We start from the raw sequence: 9,709 nt of genomic DNA on the forward strand, positions 1-9,709 counted from the left end.
ACCCTCTTATGCTACCTTGGCATCAAGGCTGCCAGAACCGATGCCCTGGCTAAGCTTTCGCACTATAAACGGGTTGGGAAATGAGGGGCTCGTTAGGAAATACAGAAAGAAATTATGGCAGTCTACAACGCCAAAGGCGGCATAGGGGAATGATTAGAATATTTTTTACCGTTACTGACGTTACATATTTTTTTATTATTAATTACGTGAGAAAGAAAGAAAGGAAAACACGCGCCCAGAGTGGGGACCGAACCCACGCCTTTCGATTAGATCTCGAACGCCTTACCAATTCGGCTATCTGGGCGACTGTGTTCTCCTTCACATTCTGGGGTATTTATATTTACAACAACTGTATCTGACGCTTGAGGGTGGTAGCCAGCGCCACTCAGACTACACGGGGAGGAGGGGACCTTCTTTTCAACCCCCGGGGCGTGACGCGAACGTCTACAGCCTGTCATAAGCGGGTAACTAACGAGCCCCTCATTTCCCAACCCGTATATATATATATATATATATATATATATATATATATATATATATATATATATATATATATATATATATATATATATATATATATATATATATTATTTATTTATTTATTTATTTATTTATTTATATATTATAAGGGGGTATATAGCCAGAGGCCAGCAAGACGTTCGAAAAGAGACAGACCACCAAAGATGAGCAAGATGAGCAAGGCATCGAAGGCCGATGTCTCAGCACGGTCTCTTAGAGCACGCTCTCGTTCCGAGCCACGCGATACTGGTCGTGCTTCTCGCGCCCAGCACCTTACGCCTACCATCATCGTCCGCGCATAATAGTCTTTCTCCCGGAGTATACCCAGTCCGCTGCACAAGAGAGATTGGCGCACATGAACGACATGGGATGTCGTCTTGTCGGGGACTACTATCTCCAGTACAATATATATATATATATATATATATATATATATATATATATATTTATATATATATATATATATAAATTGCGAGATGGGCTGTCTTAGGTTGCCGTGACAAATATTAAAAAATGGGTATAGGTGCTAACAAAACTGTTTATTGGTCGACGTTTCGGTCGGATGCCGACCTTTATCAAGACAACATTTCGTATTTCTCTGCACGTATTTATAAGCTCGTCGTCCAACGACGCCTAAAAAACAGAGAGATAGACAGAGGGGATTTGGGGAGAAAAGCAACAACAAACACACCCTCTAGGCGAGTTGAGGTAAAGGTTAACAAAAAGACAAATTGAGAGACAGAGAAGAAAAAAAAACATAAACATGCATAGGGGAGATAAGAGTACACAAATCTTTCAAAACGCTGACCTCTATCATTCGTCAGCTTGTAGAAAGAGTGACAGGGACCGCCCGCCTCAGAAGGGTGCCGCTCTGCTCAAGAAAGGAAAGCGCAAAGCAGTAACAGAAAGGATCTCACACAATCACTGGGGGCACAGCATTCCAATGGTCGCTGACATTGCGGGAATGGTTTACAGGAAGCGGTCGCAGCCGCACACATGTTTCAGTGACGCCAACCGGACAAACAAATAGGAAGGCTCGTTAAGGGTGTAGGTACAATCTTCGCACTGTGGCTCAAAACATGCAAGGTTCCACCGACCGGCAGGACGGGCGGGCGGTATTCATCATACTTCGGTGTATCCTTCCGCTCTGTCCGGGCAGTCGAAGGGGTCGTCCCTGACCATGAACCCGGGGAAGGGCGCTTAACTAATACTCTACCGGCACGCGGGTGTGGCTCGGGTCCTTTGTTGGAGTAAACGACGGCGGACGCCTGGAGGCTGTTTGTGGTATATGCCGTCTGTGCGGAAACCCCAGAAAGGAAATGAATAAATAAGAATAGCTTGATTACTTGTTTAAACAGCACAGAGACTTACAATTTAGATAGGGGATTATTCCGCAGGCAGATTTTTAACAGCATGTATAGACGACATAATGCCCGGGCTAACATTCATCCCTGCCTTTACGGTATTGAATTTGGGAATAATGTAAGATTCACGTTGTTCGCGTTGTCAGTAGAAAATCCACTCTGTAAAAGTGTAGCTTTGATGGAATCGAACAGGTGGTTTTGGGAGTTAATATGTCGGGATAAGGGTAGATCCGGAAGTGAACGAACATGTTCGCGATGGCTGTTGAAGCGCATGCGGAATGCCGTGTCCGTCTGGCCAATGTATTGAAAGCCACAAACACCGCACTCCAGAAGGTACACGACATTAGAAGAGTCGCAGTCGAGTGTCGTGTGAATTAGATGTTTGAAATTGGAGTTGGTGCTTTCTGCCACCATGGTTGTCTGCATGTGTTTACATATGCGGCACCATGCCTTTCCGCATGGTTGACACCCACCTTTAAGTGTCCTCTCAGTTTTGGCGTGTACAAGGTAATCTTTAATATTTTTCGGGCGCCTGTATACGACACGAGGAGGGGTGGGGAAGATTTTCGAAAGCCGTTCACTCTGTTGTAGCATGTTGAAATGCTTTTTCAAGATTTTGTTTATGTTCGCGGAATTGCCCCCGAACGCCAGAACCAGGTTGCCTCTCCCTTTCTGGTTTAGTTATTTTTCATGGTGCAGCAACTCTTGGCGATCAAAGTTGGCCGCTTTGCAAATAGCGTCGTTGACTATGGGGGTGGGTATTGTTGCTTCGCGAGTACTTTGCGCACGTTTTCTGCGTTTGCCTTGAAGTCCTCGGTGCGGGAACAAAGTCTCCTAAATCGGTGGGCCTGGGAGTATGGGATACTCGTTTTGCAGTGGCGCGGATGACAACTGTCAAAGTGCAGATACTGCTGCCTATCGGTAGGTTTTTTGTACACGGTAGTGATCAATTCTCCTTTATATTTATATGCACGTCAAGGAAATTGATTTCCGTGGGTGAATAGGTATAAGTGAATGCGATGCAGATGGGCCTTGTTGAGACACTCGATGAAGTCGAATAAGTCCTCCTCCGTACGGTCCAAATAAGGAATATATCGTCCAGAAACCGTTTGTAAAAAAATGGCCGAATTTCACGGGTTGATAGGAAGTTTGTTTCGAGATCGTTCATGAATATATTAGCGTAGTTGGGTGCCATTCTTTCAATTTCTCTTTTTGTTAACCTTTACCTCAACTCGCCGAGAGGGTGTGTTTGTTGTTGCTTTTCTCCCCAAATCCCCTCTCTCTCTCCCTTTTTTTTTTCTTCGGCGTCGTTGGACGACGAGCTTATAAATACGTGCAGAGAAATACGAAATGTTGTCTTGATAAAGGTTGGCATCCGACCGAAACGTCGACCAATAAACAGTTTTGTTAGAAGGTATACCCATTTTTTACTATATACATATATATATATATATATATATATATATATATATATATATATATATATATATATATATATATATATATATATATATATATATATATATATATATATATATATATATACACAGAGAGTGGGAGAGAGAGGAAACCATTGATACATTTTTCACCGGACCGGGAAAACAAAACGTCACCGGGAAAACGCCGCAGCGAGGAAACCTCCGAAAATGAACGAAAACAGTGTAGCTTTGCCTTGCAACCATGTATTTCTGCGAGTTTGGCTTTCCACCCCTAAAAAAAAATCACGCCATATCCACGGAATGAATGATGATAAGTGGGGCGAAGCTCGAGAGGGGGAGATCATCGGTAACCGTAACTCTCCCGTGAAAGGTCGCCCATTACATAATTAGGAAAGACGTAAGACTGTGTGCGTACATTGTACAAATCAACTGTTATTTTGTTCTTTTATTTTGTTCTTGTTCGTTTGTTGTTTCGTTTCTTCGTTTGTTCTTTTCATTTCATCGTTGTCATGGCTGGATTGCGAGGTCCCTTCATTACGACGGCTTTATGATCTGTGAAATGAAGCGAGAGAGGTTCTTGTACTGGCTGCAATGGGAAGTTTGCAAACACTAAGTCTATACACGTTCCTCGGATCGTGGTAGGGTTCATATGGATACATCTGAGTGTGTATTTGAAGAAAGAACTTTTATTTAGGGCGAACTTGTGCCCGAACAAGACAAGAGGAAACGAGCAAAGGTCCTTGCGTCTCGTTCGATCTCCGAGAATGACTGCCTGCGTTCGTGGCGTGATCTCTTGCGTGATCTCCCCCTCGCAGTGCACGTGCGCTCGCGCCTCCGTTGGAGAACACAGACAAGCTCGCGCTCCCGGTACCGAGTTTGCGCTGCCGGTTGCAGCCGGTTCTTGCGCGTGCAACACGGCCCACTTTGCGACATCCCACTTTGCGGCCCACTTTGCGACATACCACGAGACACAAGGGATGGACAGACCCATGGCTTTAGGAGCTTCGCCCCTAAAACTCGACAATGTAGGATTGCCGGTTTTTGCGACCCCTGGAAAACACCATGCGTGGCAATGCAAGGTCCCTACAAATGTCGCCTCCCTTCTGCGCTGGCTGCTTGTCTAGTGCGTTTAGTACGTCAAGCTTTTCCTGAAGTTAAAGGGCCTCCCGTTTTTACGACGCCATCAAGGCACGACGAAGTTCGCTGTTGCAAGTTACACGGCGTTCCCAAAGCTTGAAGCGCACAATGACGGCGAGCGCGCGTGCTATTCTTGCGGTGATGATTTTATGGCAAACACGCACTACCGGCATTCCAAAGTAAAACTTCAGTTGTAAGTGCAGTGATTATGATGATAGCACAGAGTAGCATAGGCTTATCTAGTTGTGACTAATCGCACCCGCGTGCGGCTTCATGCAGTCAGTTCCGTAGACAAGCCTAGCCAAGGCTTGTCAAACTTAATTGTATGGCGGTCCGCGAATGTTGACCGGGCGGGTTCGGAGTGTCAGATTGTGACGAATGATCCAGGAACGTACTCTGAGCCACGAAGTAACAGTGAAGAGTTTAATACATGAGACTCTATGTGAGCGGCGCCGCAACTGGACAAAAACAACTTAGCAGCCGGGAAAACGTAGCACTGAGGAACGGAAGAGCAGGGTTCTACTGATGTATGTTGCAACGCATGCATGTATGTATGTATGTATGTATGTATGTATGTGTGTATATATATTTGACGAACGCCAACCCTTCATCCGAAACGTTATCCGATTGTTCCGACGGGCGTTGAGGGATACCTTGTTTGGCATATAAATATATATATATATATATCAGGGTGTCGAACCGGAACCGAACCGAACCGAAAACCGGAACCGAACCGGTATTTTTGCCGGAACTGAACCCGAACCCGAACCATTATTTTTTGAGCCGGCTGAACCCGAACCGGAACTGAACCGAAAAAAGAAATAACGGTTTCCGGTTCTCGACAAAACGGTTCGACCATCCCGTTATTGATAACGGGTGGTAAGTATCATTAGGGGCTTCTTTCTTTCACGCGCCATCAACTTCGCAATCTCTCGCTCACTTTTACCCGTTCAATGAATCAAAACGCTCCGAACACGCTCATCACGGTCACAACATGGTGACAATTTGATTACTTGATTGATTGTGAGGTTTGTTAATGCGCCGACGCAAGGCAGGCGATGAGGCGCACCGCAGTGGAGGGCTCAGGATTAATTTTGACCACCTTGGGATCTTTAATGTGTGCCGAAATCTCGTACACACGGGCGTTTTCGCTTTTCGCCTCCATCAGAAAAGCGGCCGCCGCGGCCGGAAATCGAACCCGCGTCTTTCGGCTCAGCAGCACAACGCCATAGCCACAGCATGGTGAAACGACTGCACACCAGTATAGCAATTAAGTCTCCTAATTGCAATGGTATGTTGCTGATGGTCGAGCAAGCAGGGTGCAAGGCTTGGAAGAAGAAATGTCAAACTCTTGGCAGCCTGCACGATGTTTGAAGCACCGAATTCACCCTTCCCGCGGTCGCCGGTGCGCCTGTCACCACGCCCCCACAAGGGGCCTTAAAAGGCTCTATAAAACGTTTGTCGCTCTCTCTTTCTCCCTCATTGGGACAGTGCAAGTGCAATCAGTCCACGAGATTGTTGCACTGTGTACCAGCCAAGGTTCAAGCCCTACATTTGCCTATGCCTATTTACAGCAGCTAAAGAGTGTTGAAATTTTGGCTTTTAGGTACATGCATAATCACAAGAATTAAAACAGCGCCACTAACGGGACGCAAGAAGAAAGGGACGCACATATGTTTGTTATTGGTTCGAGACATCGGCTTTATACAAGCGAGGCGAACCTCACGAAACGAGGAAGAGGGGAAAATAGGGCGAAGGGGCCGGAGAAATAAGATTCTTAATCGTACTGCACGGGGAAAGAGAACATTGATTGATTATGAGGTTTAACGCGCCGACGCTACACAGGTGATGAGGCGCGCCCCAGTGGAAGGCTCCGGATGAATTTTGACCACCTGGGGATCTTTAGCGAGCGCCGAAACCTCGAACACACGGGCGTTTTCGCTTTTCGCCTCCATCAGAAAAGCGGCCGCCACGGCCGGGAATGGAAACCGCGTTTTTGAGGCTTAGCAGCACGACGTCTTAGCCACTGAGCCACCGCGGCGGGTGAGGTAAGCGAAGATACGTGTCTATTCGAAATTCTAGAGACTGTGTTCTTTCGAATTGACAGGTGTGCCCAGCGTTGGGCACTGTACGTTTGGTTTCGCTGCTTTCCACTAGCGTCTTTGGTAGTCTCTTGTACAGGTAAAGCTGCTCTTCACAGGCGAATAAAACGACATGTTGTGTGCGCGGGCGTGTGTTTGCGCGCTTTACGTGGAAGTTTTCTTTGTTGATTGTTTTGCAGGCAGCATTCGCTCTTGATTGTCGCAGTAAGCCCGATAACGAAGAGGCCGCAGCCCCTGGTCGGCGATATTTTTCCGCCGCGTCATCTTACATGCTTGGCCAAGGATCCTAAATGGACCGTGAAAACAAAGCCCTACCTTGCCTTATTTGAAAGATCTGCCTTTGGTGACTCGTTAAGGAAGTTGTTTTTACAAGAAGTGGTGAGAAACACCGAAAAAACTTTCAAATTTTCTGCCACCCAGCATCAGCAGTGACGTAACAAGGAAGTAATTCAAGCAAAATGGGCAATGTCTTAAGTCATTATTAGCATCTAAGCAGTACAATAAAACGAAGAAAGGGGCACCAATAAATAACACATTCATGTCTCTTGGCGGCGGCTTTGTGTAGTCTCTAGGATAGGGGTGGTGAAAAAGAGGCTGGTACATTTTCTGTTACACCTGGCAAATATTTTCAAATTTGACAGTAGTATTGCAGCTCATTTTCAAAAAACCACTAGTTCGAGTGAAGAAAAAAAGTACTTCAGTTTTGATGAATTTAAAGTATACAAAACTGATTTTTCACGCCTTGCTAATAATTCAGTTCTGAACCGGTTCACGAACCGGTTCAACACTCCGAACCGGTTCGCGAACCGGTTCGTGGATAGAATTAGTCGAACCGGAACTGAACCGGAACAAAATAAATTTACCTGAACCCGAACCGTAACCGAACCCGTATTTTTTTCGGTTCGACACACTGATATATATATATAGTAAGAAATGGGTATAGCTTCTAACAAAACTGTTTATTGGTCGACGTTTCGATCGGATGCCGATCTTTCTCAAGACATATATATATATATATATATATATATATATATATATATATATATATATATATATACAGGGAGAGAGAATAAGTGTACGGCTGCGAACCGCGAAGCTTTGTGTAGTCCGATTCAAATTATCACAGCCAGTCTCGGTCTCGGACCACGGAACACTTCGTCTGCTTCCTCAGCTCCTCATAATCCCCGTTCCTTCAGGCTGCCAGCGTTCGGGCTGCTGAGTGAATACACAGGCCCGCCGTGACTGCCTCTTTACCTCTACGTATGCAATATTTAAATAAGGACATGTTTCACTCTTGATTTGTAATCACTTCACTAGGCTGGCCGTCTATGCCAGTACACGGCAAATGAAGCGCGCGACGAACGCTTTTAAAGAAGCGAACATACAAGCAAACCTGGCTATCGTCCTCAACTCTCCCATTGCGCGGCGGCAGGTACAATTGTCGGCACAAATCGCAAGAAACACATCGAAGCCATTGAGAAACGTTTGGTGGCATTACAAACCAATGTGCACCAAGCAGTAAGATTACAAATCCGGTCGAAAGCACGAGGCGGACGCAAGGCGTCTCAGGTGTTCAAGATGACGCTCATGCGTTTGAACTCACAACTCATGAGTGCTCCGGTGTCCTGCAAAATTTAGCTTTGTGAACGTGTGGAACATAGTGACATCAAAACGGCTTTCCTGGGTAATCAGCCACCATAAAAATGGTTGGGCGCTTGATTTTTGGTGGTGGTTTAGGTGGTTTATTGATTGAAGAGGTTGGAAGCGAATGTGCTCCCGGCTACTCCATTTCACCAATACAGGGTCATAGACCCGGCTATACTAGTCCACTGTGCACAAACATTTCGTGAGTACTAATGTGTATAAAATGTCCTCCTGAGTTTGTGTTCACTGAGTCACGGTAAAAAGCTAATACGTCACATAGTACTTTGTCACTATTCCTGTCGAGGTAAAAAAAACACATTCAGGGCATGAACAACCTTATTTTGGAGTCCCGCATCAGGCCATGGTTCTAGTAAAAATGCTAAACACACCACACGACGGTTATCTAATTGGAGTTTGTTGAATCGTTCACGTCTTTGCCGTGAATATAATGGGCAGTCTAGCATCTCGTGGGAAACATCTTCGGGCGCTCCGCATGCGCAGGATGGGGAGTTTGCACAGTGAATTAAGAACCGAAACGACTTTGTATAAGCCACCCCGAGTCGCATGCGGTGAAGCAGTTTCTACATTTTGTGACAGCTCCTCATTCAAACGGAACTGTAAGGCTGGGTCTATTGGGTACAGCAATACCCGCTTCGTGTCTTCATCAAACCACGCCTCTGCAGACCGTTGCTCAATTAGTTTCCGTATGATGCTTGTTATATCATCAGCGAGGAGAGGAACGGTGAGCTCGTCGCTGTCGTCGCGCCCCTGTTTGTAGAAGCAAGGCTGATGTATACTCGGGGACCAGTTAAGAACGGCAATAGCTTATGTACGGTACCACTCCGCCCACGCGACGGAGCCGTATGTCAACGGGAGCACGTGTTTTGAAAGATTGCCATGAATGCGTGATATCGTCTGCTTTTTCTCACGTAGTTTGTCGTCGCTGCAGTAGTTTATAAGCATATTAAGCCTAAAAAGAACGGAAATGGCTCGTGCCATGTTCAAAATATTCCCAGTAACGCACTGCTTGCGTCGCGCGGAGTAACAACCGCATGCGGTGATGAGGCACAGCGGCAACTTTCGTTGCCCTTCTTGACTTACCCGAGTATAGTAATCCACATAAACAGGGTGTTCAATGACTCGGGTGCAAATGTCCTTCCCGTTGCCTAAAAATTCCGCCTAGGCGCACACATGCAGTCTACAAATTTGTGGATAAATGCTGAAGCGATATATTAACTCGAAGCGCATCTATGTATGACAGGCTGCAGCAAAAGATAGACATTTTTCCAGGTGTATTGGCTCTGTCATTGGGGGTGCATACCGTTCCTGTTTTATGCCCTCCTGGGTGCGTTCCCCTGCGCGCCCTCAACGACTCCTGCTCCAGGCAATCTTGCCCTCGGCGCTTGCTTCCCTCTCCCTGCTTGGCGGCCTGAAACTGAATCTGAAGATTTCACCAACGGAAAGCTTGTGCTGGGGGGGATACGTATCACATTGCAGTACGGAA

The 9,709-nt window shown here is 46.1% G+C and overlaps 1 non-coding gene across 1 annotated transcript; it reads right to left on the reverse strand.

Annotated features, from left to right (window-relative positions):
- Positions 1-232: 232 nt before the first annotated feature.
- Positions 233-304, reverse strand: Trnar-ucu (transfer RNA arginine (anticodon UCU)). The gene has a single exon. It is a non-coding gene; the product is annotated as a tRNA-Arg (tRNA).
- Positions 305-9,709: the final 9,405 nt, after the last annotated feature.

Source organism: Haemaphysalis longicornis, unplaced genomic scaffold (genome assembly GCF_048455015.1).
Source record: "Haemaphysalis longicornis isolate Haplotype H1 unplaced genomic scaffold, Haemaphysalis longicornis Haplotype H1 scaffold_7, whole genome shotgun sequence".
Classification (NCBI taxonomy): domain Eukaryota; kingdom Metazoa; phylum Arthropoda; class Arachnida; order Ixodida; family Ixodidae; genus Haemaphysalis; species Haemaphysalis longicornis.